The sequence below is a fragment of the Falco peregrinus genome, chromosome 12 (genome assembly GCF_023634155.1).
Source record: "Falco peregrinus isolate bFalPer1 chromosome 12, bFalPer1.pri, whole genome shotgun sequence".
Lineage (NCBI taxonomy): Eukaryota > Metazoa > Chordata > Aves > Falconiformes > Falconidae > Falco > Falco peregrinus.
Window position 1 is genome coordinate 24,965,579 of NC_073732.1, and position 13,061 is coordinate 24,978,639.

The window sequence follows — 13,061 nt, forward strand, 5'->3', positions numbered from 1 at the left end:
GGGGTCTATTACCCCACAATTTTCCTGCCTCTAGAGAGCCATGAGTAACCAGCCGCTGAGCTGATGGGCCCTGAGCCAATTGATGCTAAAGACAACTGTGATTTCCTTCCACTCCAGTGTGGAATGGGCTTGGTCTCTGCTTGCTCCAGATTAGCACCTATCCAAATTTGTGACAGAGAGAACTGCACGGGCACACTAACATCCTCACGGGTTAGGGGTCAGCCTTAGTGTTACAGTGCATTAATTTGTCTTCCTTTCAGTCCTGTAACAAGATACACTGGCTTCTCCTTTACACACACTTTACAAGCAGAGTTTCCTGCATGTTTTTTATTTTCCAAGGCCTTTGTGAAAGTAGGTAAACATTTACCGATCATAACAAGAAAACAGGTTTGATGTTGTTCATTGCTTTGAAGCTTGCATTGACATGATCCCCTTGAGACTTTATTGACTGATTTCTTTCTCATGGTAAAGGAAACACAGAGCCCTTATCTGACCTTAGAGCAGATTAATTGTACTCTGAAATTTCCGTTGAATGGCTAAGCCTTTCTTGCGTCTGGAGTAGTTTTAACTCTGCAGGACCTTATGTTGAGCTAATCACATTACCTCCTGCAAAGCACATAGTTTTCTAATCATTTTATTTCTTAAACCCCAGAAAATCTTTCTTCATAAAATAATAGACCTTCATTACAGCAAGTCTGAGTGTTCATTATGTTCTGAGATGTCATCCCAACCGGGATTATTTTCAGGATCACATCATGGCAATATAGCAAAGGAACTTATTGATCAGCTGTTTTTTTCCAGGAGAGGTATATTAGTCTTTAAAAAATGTTTTTATTTTTTCCATCTCTAAGGGACTCAAAAATAAACTGTTCAACATTATTTTTCAAACCTGCATGTGATCATTACAAACTATACACAACATTTATACACATCCAGTTATTAAGAATAACAGAACAGCAACATGCAAATTTGGGGTGTACTGAAGTGCAGCATATCTTAATCAGTGAAGGCAACCGAATAGGCAGGACCTTTGCCTGGGGGCCACACAGCAAAATACAGCTGCAACTGAATTCTGAAGATGGAGCAGTGTAACATCCCCTTGCCTTCTGTGTAGAGTCTTGCAGGCCTCGCTGTAGTGACTATGACACTGACATTCTCCTGAGTTGAAATGTAAATCCAGCCTGTGCAATGTGCCCTTCTTACAAATACTATTTAATGTTTTCTGCTCAGCTGTGTTTTAATTGAGAATATCCTGCAAAGCTGTTGACTTTAATGGGACAATTCACATGAGTTGCGTGATTAAGAATTGCAGCATTTGTAAAAGCAGTTTCAAAACCCTAGTGGGATAAGTGATCCGACTGTGCCCAAGTCAGGTAAATCTTCTGACCCGACATAGATAATACAGAGGTAAAAGAAGACTCATTTATTCTAGTTCTTACACGGGTAACAGTGTGCTACGTCAGGAAAAAAGGGTAGTGGATACAGCATTAGTGAATTCTTTCTATTCCACATCCCTGCCATGACCAGCTGGACACACAAAACTTACTTGCTATACAATTGTGCATCTTTCATCTTGATACCTACAAACCACATCATGGCCACCACCAAACCAGTCTCTGAATATGTTGACAAAAGAGTTCCCTTCCTGATTGGTGAAAGGAGTAAATTAAATAGCATCTTGCCCTGCTAAATCAGCTTTTGAACTGGGCAGTTAAAGTGCCAGTTCTTAGTGGCTTGGTGCAGGTGAGCTACAACCTAATCTGATTGCATAGAATACAAACAGTTAGAGAAAAACCATTCATGCCCTCCATGTAGTACTGAAGGACTTTCTGTGGGATGGAAGATATATAACTTTCATTATTCTCCTCTCTTGTTGATCAGAAAATTGTTCTGACATATTCCAGTACAATCCAAATTCAGCACATTATTTACAACAGCGTCCAGATCATGAATTCTGTAGCAAAGTCAGTATCTGTGAAGAAAGTTCTATCCTATCCTCTCCATTTTAAAGCATATTTCCCTCCTCATTAACATTTTAATTTTGATTTATGATTTTGCCTTTCTACAAAGATGTTGTGACAGTTGTTGTGTATCCCCCAAGCGTGAATGAGTGTGCCCACAACTTTGACTCAGTAACACATCACCCTTTTCTATTTTCATTTTTCTGTCTAATTCTCAATATCTCCATTTCCACTCTTTTTAAATCGTAGCTAGTTACAGGATTTAACATTCCCTTCTGACATAAAGAAATTTTCGTGCAGAGACTGTAATTAGGAAGGCTGTGCTGTGTTCTGTTATTAGCAGGAATTGTGATTTTTGGAGTGGTGGGTTAATTGCTAATAACCATATGTAATGCTTCTCTCAAGATGTTTCCCATTACAGTAATTAACTTAGCAGCTGGGGTAACAGACATTTACCATTTGTCTTCACAGTATCCCTGGTTTAGGATTGTTCCAAAAACCTATTTGGATTTTGTTTGTTCAATTCCCAGGTGTAAGATGAAAAAGAGAGGATGCTGAGAAACGGACATTTGGAAAGAACAAGTTGCAGGGATAGTACCTGTTTACAGATGCTACCTGTCCATCAGTGTATCCTCAGGAATTCTGAATTTTTCTTCACTAGTCTTAGACCATCATTTTCATCAGCACCAACTGGATGGAGAGCATGGCAGACCAGCCTGAAACAGAGAATGTTTCCAAAAATGTATTGATTACTGCTCAAATTAATCTGATTAATCTTTAGCCTTCTTGAGGATTTACTAATTGAAGTGCAGAATTTATTACTGCCTATTCATAATCATAACCTCAAAATCCCTATGATTTGTAAATATTTCTTTTTTCTTGATGTTTCACAGTCAACTATATAAGCATTTTAGGTAATTACTTCATTCCTATGTTGTCTCACCGGAGTTCCTTCCTCCACAATAAGCAGTAAGAGCTATGCCTGAATTACAGTAATATTTTTAAGTACATGGCTAACCTGAAATTTAAGAAGAAAATAAGGTTGTTCTACAAAGCCAGACCACCTGACAGAGCAATAGCAGTTTTGTTGATTTAATTCATCAACAGAATATATTGAAAGGGTTCTTTTTGCTTACAAGAAAATTTTAAAGACTTTTAGGACTGTGATGCTAAATTTATTCCTTTTTTAACTTTGTTCTGGCTAGAGTAACGCCTGTATGATACTGTATTAAAGAAGGTTTGTTAATACCCCTAAAGATGTAAAGCATCATACCAAGGCCATTGGAAGCTTTCTCTGTTGCAGTGAATTGGCGTTGCTCCACTGCAATGAATGGGGAAATGCCAATTTACAGTAACTGAGGATCTAACCCGTGTTGTTAATCATAATTACGGACTTACTTTGGGAGGTACATTTTCTAAAGCAGTTGGGTAAGACAAGAAAATTAAGTTCAAATTATTTTCTTCTACAGGAAGTAAAAGTAGTACATAAATAAATACTTGGAGCTGCACTAGATCTTTAAAACATATAATAGCTTTCTGGCACTGCATTGTTCCATGATATTTTTTCCTACAGCACATAATAGTAAGTTTCTGATAATAGTGCTCACAGACAGCTTTGATTATAACCACTTGTCAGGGAATGGATAACTAGGAAAATAACACCATATTCAACTGTAAAAAATGCTGCCTGAAATACATTAATACAGTGATAATTTCCACTAATAGAAGCCTCCGAACCCCATCCATTAGCTCTGAATTGAAATTCCTGTTTCATTTCTATCTTTCTGAGCATTTCTGCCCTCTGACCCCCTCTTCCATTACTTGGTAACAACACAGCCATTCACAGGCATTAGCTGCCACAAAGAGCCAAACCCCTGCACGAAGAGTAGTGACAAATTCACTGTGTGTTTGAGCAAACGTGGCTGGGACTGGAAGCTGGGACCGGAAGCTGGGACCCTCGGTGGCCCTGCCTGGCGTGGGCAGTGCTTTGCATGTGCCGCTACAGGTGATGATGAGAGGTAGGGAGTGTGTAGTTCAATAGGTTTTCCTTCTGTGGGAATTTTCTGTCAACATCCTACTCATTCCCCAGTCATTTCCACCCTGCCCATCCAACAGTCACCAACTACGCTCTTCCATTTGCCTGGTGTAACAGAAACAGGTTTTCATTGACGTCTGAGGTTCATTCAGAGGAGAGGGCAGGAGGGGTTGGAAGGGAAGGAAATAAAAAGGGTCTGAACAATTTAACCCCATAGCACTCTCTCTAAAAGGGAAAGAATGTTCAAATAAAGTATTTCTTTTTGACAGAATAAGTAGGAATCCATTGATATTCAAGTCAGGAGTATATTTCTGTAGGGAGCTATTACATCTGATTGAGAAAATAAAATGTTCCCCACATTCACAATTACTTATATAAAGACCACTGATCTCATTTCTTAGCTTTTCTCTTTAGCATTGGTTAACCAAAACCCTAGCAAGAACACACTATTGACAATATAATCCTGAAGTAAGTTTTATGTTGACAGGCAATAACAACTGGGAGTACTTTTATCTATTTCTGGATTTGGGATAATGACACTCCAATGAGTAGCTCATCTAGCATACTTGCATACATTCAAATTAAAATCACACATTTGGGGAGGACTCGCATCTTCTCTGACCTACACAGGTGAGTGCCAGATGTAACTCAAATAAACTTAATGGAGCTATTCCAGCCTCATCTCAATACAAAGAAAAGAATTAGGGTTTAGAAACTTCAGAGCAATCCACTATTTTGCAGAGCAGTGCAAACATTACAAAACATTTTCTAGGAGGAAATAGGTTTTTATTTTTTAACAGTTCTCTTCTCAGTGCTCTTCTTTTGACCGTGCTGTTACCCACCTGAAAAATCTGCAAACAGCTGAACAAGCAACTCATATAAAAACTCAGCAGAGTACCTGCATACTTATATGTTCAGAGAAATCAAATTTGGGGTGTTCATGCTAGGAGTGTTTAAAGGCTCATCAAGTCAGGAAATACAGAGAGCCCTTTGAGACTTAGCCAACCAACCATAGGTAGACAACACAATCTGATTTTCAAATATTCTTGATCTATCCTGAGGGTAGGAAATTTCAAAGAGTTATTCTCTAAGAAAATTGAAACAAATAAATGCAAAAAATATTAAAATATGTGATAAAAGAGGTCTATTTCACCTAATGAATTTTTCAGCTAGTTCATAGCATAGCTCAGTGAGTGTCAGGGCTATACTAAAGGGATGAACTCAAGCACACAAAAAAGGCAATAATAATACTCCAGCAACTGCTGCATGTAAAACTACAGTCTTAACTAGCACTAATACTTCAAGCATTCTAATTTATCCTCTGGGGTAGGCAACCCACTCAAAATTTGGGTTTTAGATGTTAAAACTAGTAACTCTCGTCTACATCACCAAAAATGCAGTCGCAAAATATATCAAAGAAAAAAGTGCTCAGAAGTAGACTTCTCCTCAGGGTTTCCCTGTCCCTTTGGAAATGCTCATGTATTTCAGATGTGAGCTGCTTGGAAAGCCTGTATTTTCTCCTTTGTCTTATACAGTACTAAGCACATCACTGGTACTTAAAATACAAAAATTCAAGGGAATAAATGCTTTGTTTGTTTGCTTCCAATTAGGGGCTAATGAAATCCCAGGAATACACTTTCAGGTAATTTGTCACAGATGAACCGAAACTCAATAGCGTGTTTCTCTGTATAACTTCCCTCTCTTGTCTGTTCTGCTGACACAACTAGACCACACTTCATTCTCAGAAAGACATTAGAGCATTACTTTACTGTTTTTTCCTCTAAATTACCTGCCTGGCTACTGTCACCATTGATCTTTTAAGTCCTTGACTGAGTAATCAGTCAGACAGCTAATTAATGTAGTGGCTTGGAGGGAAAGAGGGAGGGAAGGATGAAATTAAAGAGGAGAGTTTTTTCCTTATTCTTCATGTTTTTATTGCCTTTGAAAAGTGCTTTATCTGTAGCATAAAGGAGCATTTGTCTGTTCTTTTTTCTTCTGAGAAACAGTTTACCTACTATAAATCTATTTACCAACTATTAACAGAAACCAGGAGAATTTTTTGGGAATGATGAAACTGAAATCTAAGAAGAAAAATAAAATTCTAAGATTTTGTATTTATTTTTTCCGTTAACACTTACAGACTACATTATGTATTTTGAATAAGTAGAAACTGCAAGACCTGACCCATATTTTCAGACATCTTTAGAACTAAAACACATATTTTAAAATTCAGATAACATTGTCATATTTTGATAGAGCGAGAACTTTTTTTCTATTCTTCCCTCCTCCTGGGTCCCCTCTCCATAGACTAAACAACCCATGTGATCTACAAACCCCCAAATCTATCTGGATTTGTTTTTAATCAAAACTGCTCAAATTCAGGTGCCTGAACATATGGTTTAAACACCACCACTCCGTTTGACTTTAGTCTGAGACCAAAGACATGAGGAAAGGGAATGCCTCACGCTAAAATTTATATTCCAAAAGCACTCATCAGGGTCCATGTTTTTTTAAAAAAATCATATAGCCATATTTTACCTTTATGGTGCCAAAGCACTTTGCTCCAGATCCTTCCCTAACTCCTAAACTTTTAGTAGGTTTTATTCTCAAATGTCGAGTCTAGAAAATGATGCCTGCATGTTGCAGTTGAGGATGTTTGCAAGCTTTCCTGTATATTTCCCTATCTAACATTAATAACCAAGTTCTCTTAAAAGAATAAAAGAACTGGTAAGAAAGTTAGCATTAGAGTAGACAGATCCTGTTTTCCTAATCATGGATATCTGAGAAGCATAGAGAATTCTCATCTTTGTGATATCTATGATACATGAAAAGATATTTAATTTCCCTTATTATCAAGGAATCATAGGTATCCTGGAACAGCTTTTAATACACAGAGTTAACCTCATACTGCCATGCACATATAAAAGGCATTTACGTATTACAAGGCAGGATTCAAACATTCTTGTCTACAGGGAGCTGATGAACTGAAAATGGTTTAATAAGCCTTCTTTTTAAATTCTTAAGGGAGACAGATATTAGCATCAGCAGTATTTGTTGTTAAACGTAAACAGAATCATCCTGAGTGTGGGAATTGCGCTGACCGTGCTTCATGAAACAGCAAGCACAGGACTCCAGCAAGAAAGTGGCAATTAAATATTTCATACTTGCCTGTATGTCTGTTTATCTACAGCTTAACAGGTTGTACTGTGATCATATCCAACAACAACAAAACGGTGTTGAAATGGAATCCCCAACTAATAATTCTGTGCCTATTATTAACTTGTGGAGAAACCCACATTGCTACAAAGATTTACATGAAAACTGTCTGAGAAAAATATGTAACCATCAAAAAAGCAGCCATCACTCCAACAAAATCAGTGTTGAGTGGACTAAGTACTGCAAATCAAGCAAGTTTTATTAACTCATGTATCAAGACAATAATAAATTAATCATCATCTAGATATATGGAAGAAAAAGGCAATGTCAGTAGTTACAGGCTTTTTAGTCTGACCTCAAAATTTGTCTAAAAATCAAAAATAATTCTGAGGATTACTACAATTAAAGATTAATGGAAATGGTACAAAAATCTAAGTTTATGAAGCTAAATCGTGCTAAAATAAGTCAACATTATTTTTTTATTATTGACTTTTTAGATGCAAGCTCTAATCTATACAGATTCCAGTGAAGCATTAGTACCTGTGCAAAATTGTTAGTTTAACCTCAAGCAGCTTACTGTACAAGAAAAGCTAAGGAGGATATAATGGTGAGTTGTATGCAAAAGGGAATTGTTTAGTTATGGGAAGCTCACTAATTAATCTCTCAAGGATGAGTCTTGGGGAAAATAAAAGTACTATCTTGGGGGAAAAAAATAGTACTATCTCTGCACGCTATGGCACAAATGATAGGCATATCCTCATGAAGTTTGCTGGTGAAAAGGTGAGAGATGCTGAAGAGAATGAGAATATCACTCTGGAACAGCAAAATATGGATGAAATCTAAGACCACAAGAAGCTAGATTATACACATGGGGACTAATAATAACAACAATCTTTGCTGTATTTGCCATGACACACAAAGAGACAAAATGGAGTTACTCACATGATTCTGTAAGCCACTAATGTGGTAAGGCAGTAAACCAAAAAACATAAAAAGATCAGTATGCTCCTAGAATGTAGTGATACCTTAGCAGTAAAGATATATTGCTCCTGCTAGGAGGCATTCTGAGATACCACAAACAGGTTTGATTATTCAGGAGTGTGAAGAAAAGAATTCAACATGATGCAGGTATGGAGCAAGTCTATTAGGATGCAGGAGAACAGGCAGCCAGGAAACTAGAAAGAATTTGATCTGTTTAGACGAGCAAAAATAAGGCTTGTTTAAACTAGCAGAATGAAGGTTGGGGCAGAAAGAGAGATTGTTATGTGATTGCTCTTTCAAAGCACACTATGAAAAGGGGGATGGGACAGGATAAGTATCAGGGACATGCAAGAATGTTGGCAAAGCTAAAAGACAATGCTGGCATAAGCACAAGCCAGTCCAAACTAGCCATACACATACATTTAAGGCATGAGTGTCTGGAATAGCCTCCTAGTAGGAACAAAATAAAGATCTAGCTACGTGGTGGACATTTGTAAGTTCATTAAAAGAATTCTAAAATACAGTTTTATGTGATAACAGGGAACTGGATTTGGTCACCAGGCGATGCCTTTCAATCCTACATTCCCTGCTGGTTTTCAGCCTTTTAATTACGAATCCTGTCACTATAACCAGTGTGTTGCAGCCTCAGGTACAAGAATAACACACTGATCTTTTCTAATAACTCCTGTGCTAGAAATGGGGTTCTACCTCAAGCAGCTATATGAAACAGCTTTGGAGGCTGACAATTTAAATAACTTTCAGTGACTTTCAACAACTAAGCCTTTTGCACCTTGAAGAGGGAATAATCTTTTTGGTTTGTCTTTGGGTGCAATAGGATCCTGAACCTAGCTTGGGGATCTTTAGCCTTATACTAATGTAAATAATAACCAAAAAATGGCAAACTAACCCTGAAATTACAGCATGCTATCATGTTTTCTCTTAAGAGAGAAATATATTTGTCTTTTAGATCACAGGAAAACATCTAGAGGGTGAATAAAAGTGAAGTCCAGCTACAATTTCAAGGCGCAAATTTGCATGCACCCGTCTATCATGATAGCATGGGTAATTAAACCAGTGGTGTCAAGATAGTCCAAACCTGCTAGCTGAGTTTATTTGCAATGTTACTGACAATGGGAAATGATCAGTTATCATGGTTTAGTTAGAACTAGAAATACAGTATGTGTCAACTTTCGTTTCATGATAGAGCACCTTCTTTTGCAACCATTTACTGATAAGCCAAATCTACCAAGGTTACCCACTGCAGGGCTAACAGAAGAACAAGATAGCTTCTGTTATATCTTTGTACACCATCGGCAAGTGGCCTCCTAAATTTTCTTTACAAGACCTTTATCTCCAGCAAGGATGTATGCAGGAAAAAGACTGGCAGTTGATCAGCAATTGCAAAGTTGATTTTGCAGATCTAAACAATTGCGGAAAACCAAAATCTCACTCCTGCTATGTCATTCCTTGCAACATTGTTTTTCCCACTTTTATACTGAAGACGTGGTAAGAAAATTTGACAGAAACATTGAATTTCATTAAACTGAGATGGTAGACAACATTCACTTAACATCAATTAGTTTCTATTATAGCTGATAATTTGGACCAGGGCAATATGCAATTGACATTCAGAGCTTGGTTCAGACATGATATGGATAAAGGGGGATGCCTCTGCAGCTGTGTTGCTCCTCCCCCGTCACTTAACTATGTGTGTGTTGAACTCGGCAGCAGCCCCCCAGGACATCTGCTCATGTTATTAGGTATTACAGCAATGTTCCAAAATCTATGTTTGAAAAGCAGTGTTTCTTTGTATACATTTTGTTACATTTCTCGGTGAAAATGGAATTTGCTTCCTGAACTGCTATGATCTATTTTGGCTGTTGCAGCATTACTGAGCTGGAATCTTCAGATTTATGGTGGGTTTTATATTTGTGCTCTTTAAGTGTTGAGCACAGCAGTGATATCATTCAGATATACATTATTAACTGATAAACTATTCTGTCCATCTTAAGGCTTGTTTTCACTTACTTAAAAGTCAGTAAATGCAGCACAGGAACCAGAATTTGATAGCTTAGGCATTAAAATTATATGGGACATTGGGTTTATTTTCTTGCTCCCAAAGCTCATAGGTGACCTGAAAGAAGTAATGAAAAAAGTTGTAAAGTTGTAAACAAATTAACTTTAGGCTGTTTAGCTCCTAAAGTAGAGTTGCAGTACCTAATCTTGCAGCAGTCAAGAAATGGCTCCTCAGCATCCCCAAGAAGGAAGCTATATAAATTATCAAATAGAAAAGTACGAAAGACGAAGATGTGTCCTAAATCTCACATTCTACTGGGCTTAAATACTGAAAAAATAACTATGCTCATTTGGAATTTGCAGTCTGGGATTATCCTGATCTTAATTTACATCGAGTGATCACTAGATAAATTGACAATCTTTAGAACAGGGATCAAGACCAAGTAATCTCTTTTTTCAGCTCAACACCTCCCTCTGCTCCTGTGCCGCACTGCACTGCACTAGGAGCCGGAACCTGCTCAAAGCGGGTCCTGTCTTGGCTTCCTTTTTCTCCCAACATTTGTCCAGAAATCCCTGATTTCTCATCCCTATTTCTCCTTTATCAGGCACTTCCATAGAGGAAGACTGGCAATACAGCAAACACTGAGGAAAAAAAAAAAAATCTCCTTTTGAGCAATTGGGCAAGAATAAAGACCTGTGTCTTCCAGCATAATTTCTAATGAAGATAGATACTGGCTTCATGTCTTCTGGAGAGGTTATCTCAGGTAGCAGTGTGCACAGAGGGACGTCAGCATGGGACAGGCAAAGCTGCTGAGCCTTGCTAAGACACAGTTCTGGACACAAGCCGAAACAGAATGTTAAGCATTAGGGAAACATCGCTATCAAAAACATGGCCATTACGAGCTTTAGGCTTGCAAGTCTCACTGTACTGCCAGGATTTAAGTACATTAAGTACATGTATTTCACCTCAATGTCCTAAGGCACTGGGGTGGGGGGGGTGTTTTAATTTCAAATTTCCCTTTAAATTCTTCCTGCCTTGCCAAGGTGGCCTAAGGACAAATCCATTAATGCATGCGATATGCAGGTATATTTACATTATGGGGGTTATGTAAGCAGGTAGATCTCATCAATAATTCAAGGTTTTGTGGGTAAAGTAAGATGTGACCATTTTCCTCTTCCAGCTTCTCAGGATTTCTTGTGCAAGTCACACAGTCCATATGCTTTTCTTGTGAACAATTTTAAGGGACAATACTTTAAGGGATGATGGTTCCAATCCTTCCATCTGCAGAAGGTTGAGTGACCCTCTCTCACTTATTTCTCACAGAAACAAGCTAGAGGAATTACCAATGTAAAATAAGAATTAGCAAGGGAAGGATCAAGCTCTCTGATTCTATTTTGATGACAGTACGTCCAAGGTGTAATAAAATCAATAGTTTCTCCTGCTGAAAGGTTTCTTTCTATCTACAGCAATGACAAGAGGATAGTGGGCAAAAAGCTCTATTAGCTGTTCTTTAAGAATCAATCACACTTAAAAGCAATAGTCAGTATGACAGCAACTGCACAATGGACAAATAATTTTTGCACAGAAATATCCTGAATTTCAGAGAAAAGAGATACTTTCAAAGAGCTAGTGTCTCAGCACTCTCCAAACTAGCTGGCTGCAACAAGGTCTTTTACCATCTCATACGAACATACTCTTCATACCAGTCCCTCTGCTGCTTTCTCCTCACCTCATCCAGGGCATGTTTTCTCTCTTCTCTTGCTTATTCCTCGGCTGCTCTCTCTTCATCGGCTCTCAACCACTTAACTTAACCAGCCACACCTGCACCTCATCTACATCGGCCAACCCACCACCCCGAAGCCAACCCACAGTTGTATATTACTAATGCTAATTAACCCAGCTTCATTCCTCTGCAAGCTAGGAAATAAAATATCTGTTTCTCTAAAAGTCAAGAAAATACTAAGCATTTGTTGCTAAAGACACTGAAACAAAAATGCTCAGATCCTTAAGGGGCAAAAACCAACATACAAATTCAGTCCACCTGAGCAAGAACGTTAGATAATGATCAGGATAGATCTGAAGCAAAATTTAAAAAGTCATAATGGGAAGTTCAAAATTCATGAAACTGAACTCCTAGAAGGAAGCCATGATGGCTGTGTGTCATTTCTACAGGGACTTTCCCTCATCTACAGTCTAACCAGCCTCTGACCCTCAGCCTCTGGTAAAAGATGTGAGCTGACCCAGCACAGATCTGTTGTTTTACACCCAATGAGAACACACTGCATTTTCTCTGTATTGTATCTAAATGTATCATACAGATGTAATCGGCAACTACAAAGTCACATTAAATAACAGAAGAAAACAGTAAAATTCTATCAGGTAAAAGGCATATTCATGTATAAATAATGAAGGGGAAATATGACAATCAGCTTGTTCTATTGTAGCACATTGAAATTTTCATACGGGCTTCTGCACAGTATGTGGAAGGCGCAAGCAAAAGCCAGAGCAAAGAAAGGAACTGTGCTTGGAGAATTATTCCTTATTGACCCTGAGTGAGCTTTTTGTGGTTCAACAGAAAGCATGGTAAAGGACAAAAGAAACTCTGGTTAACATGCCCCTACTTCTGTCTGAAGTGCAGGGTTTTTTGAGACGTTATGGTTAAGGAACACTGTCACTTTGAGAAAAAAATAGGCAATAGATGTATGCTGGAGTTACAGACAGACTGAATGACTTTGTAAATGTGGACGGCAGACTGTACTCTGTCTTTTTATGCTGTCATGTTTCTTTGCTGATGTCTCTGTTTTAAGATCAGTTTGCTCCATGCATCACCAATTGTCTTTTGTTTTCTCACAGCAGGGAAGGCTCAGTTAATCCATATGTCACGACAAAAAATTCAGGCTTCTCTTTGATA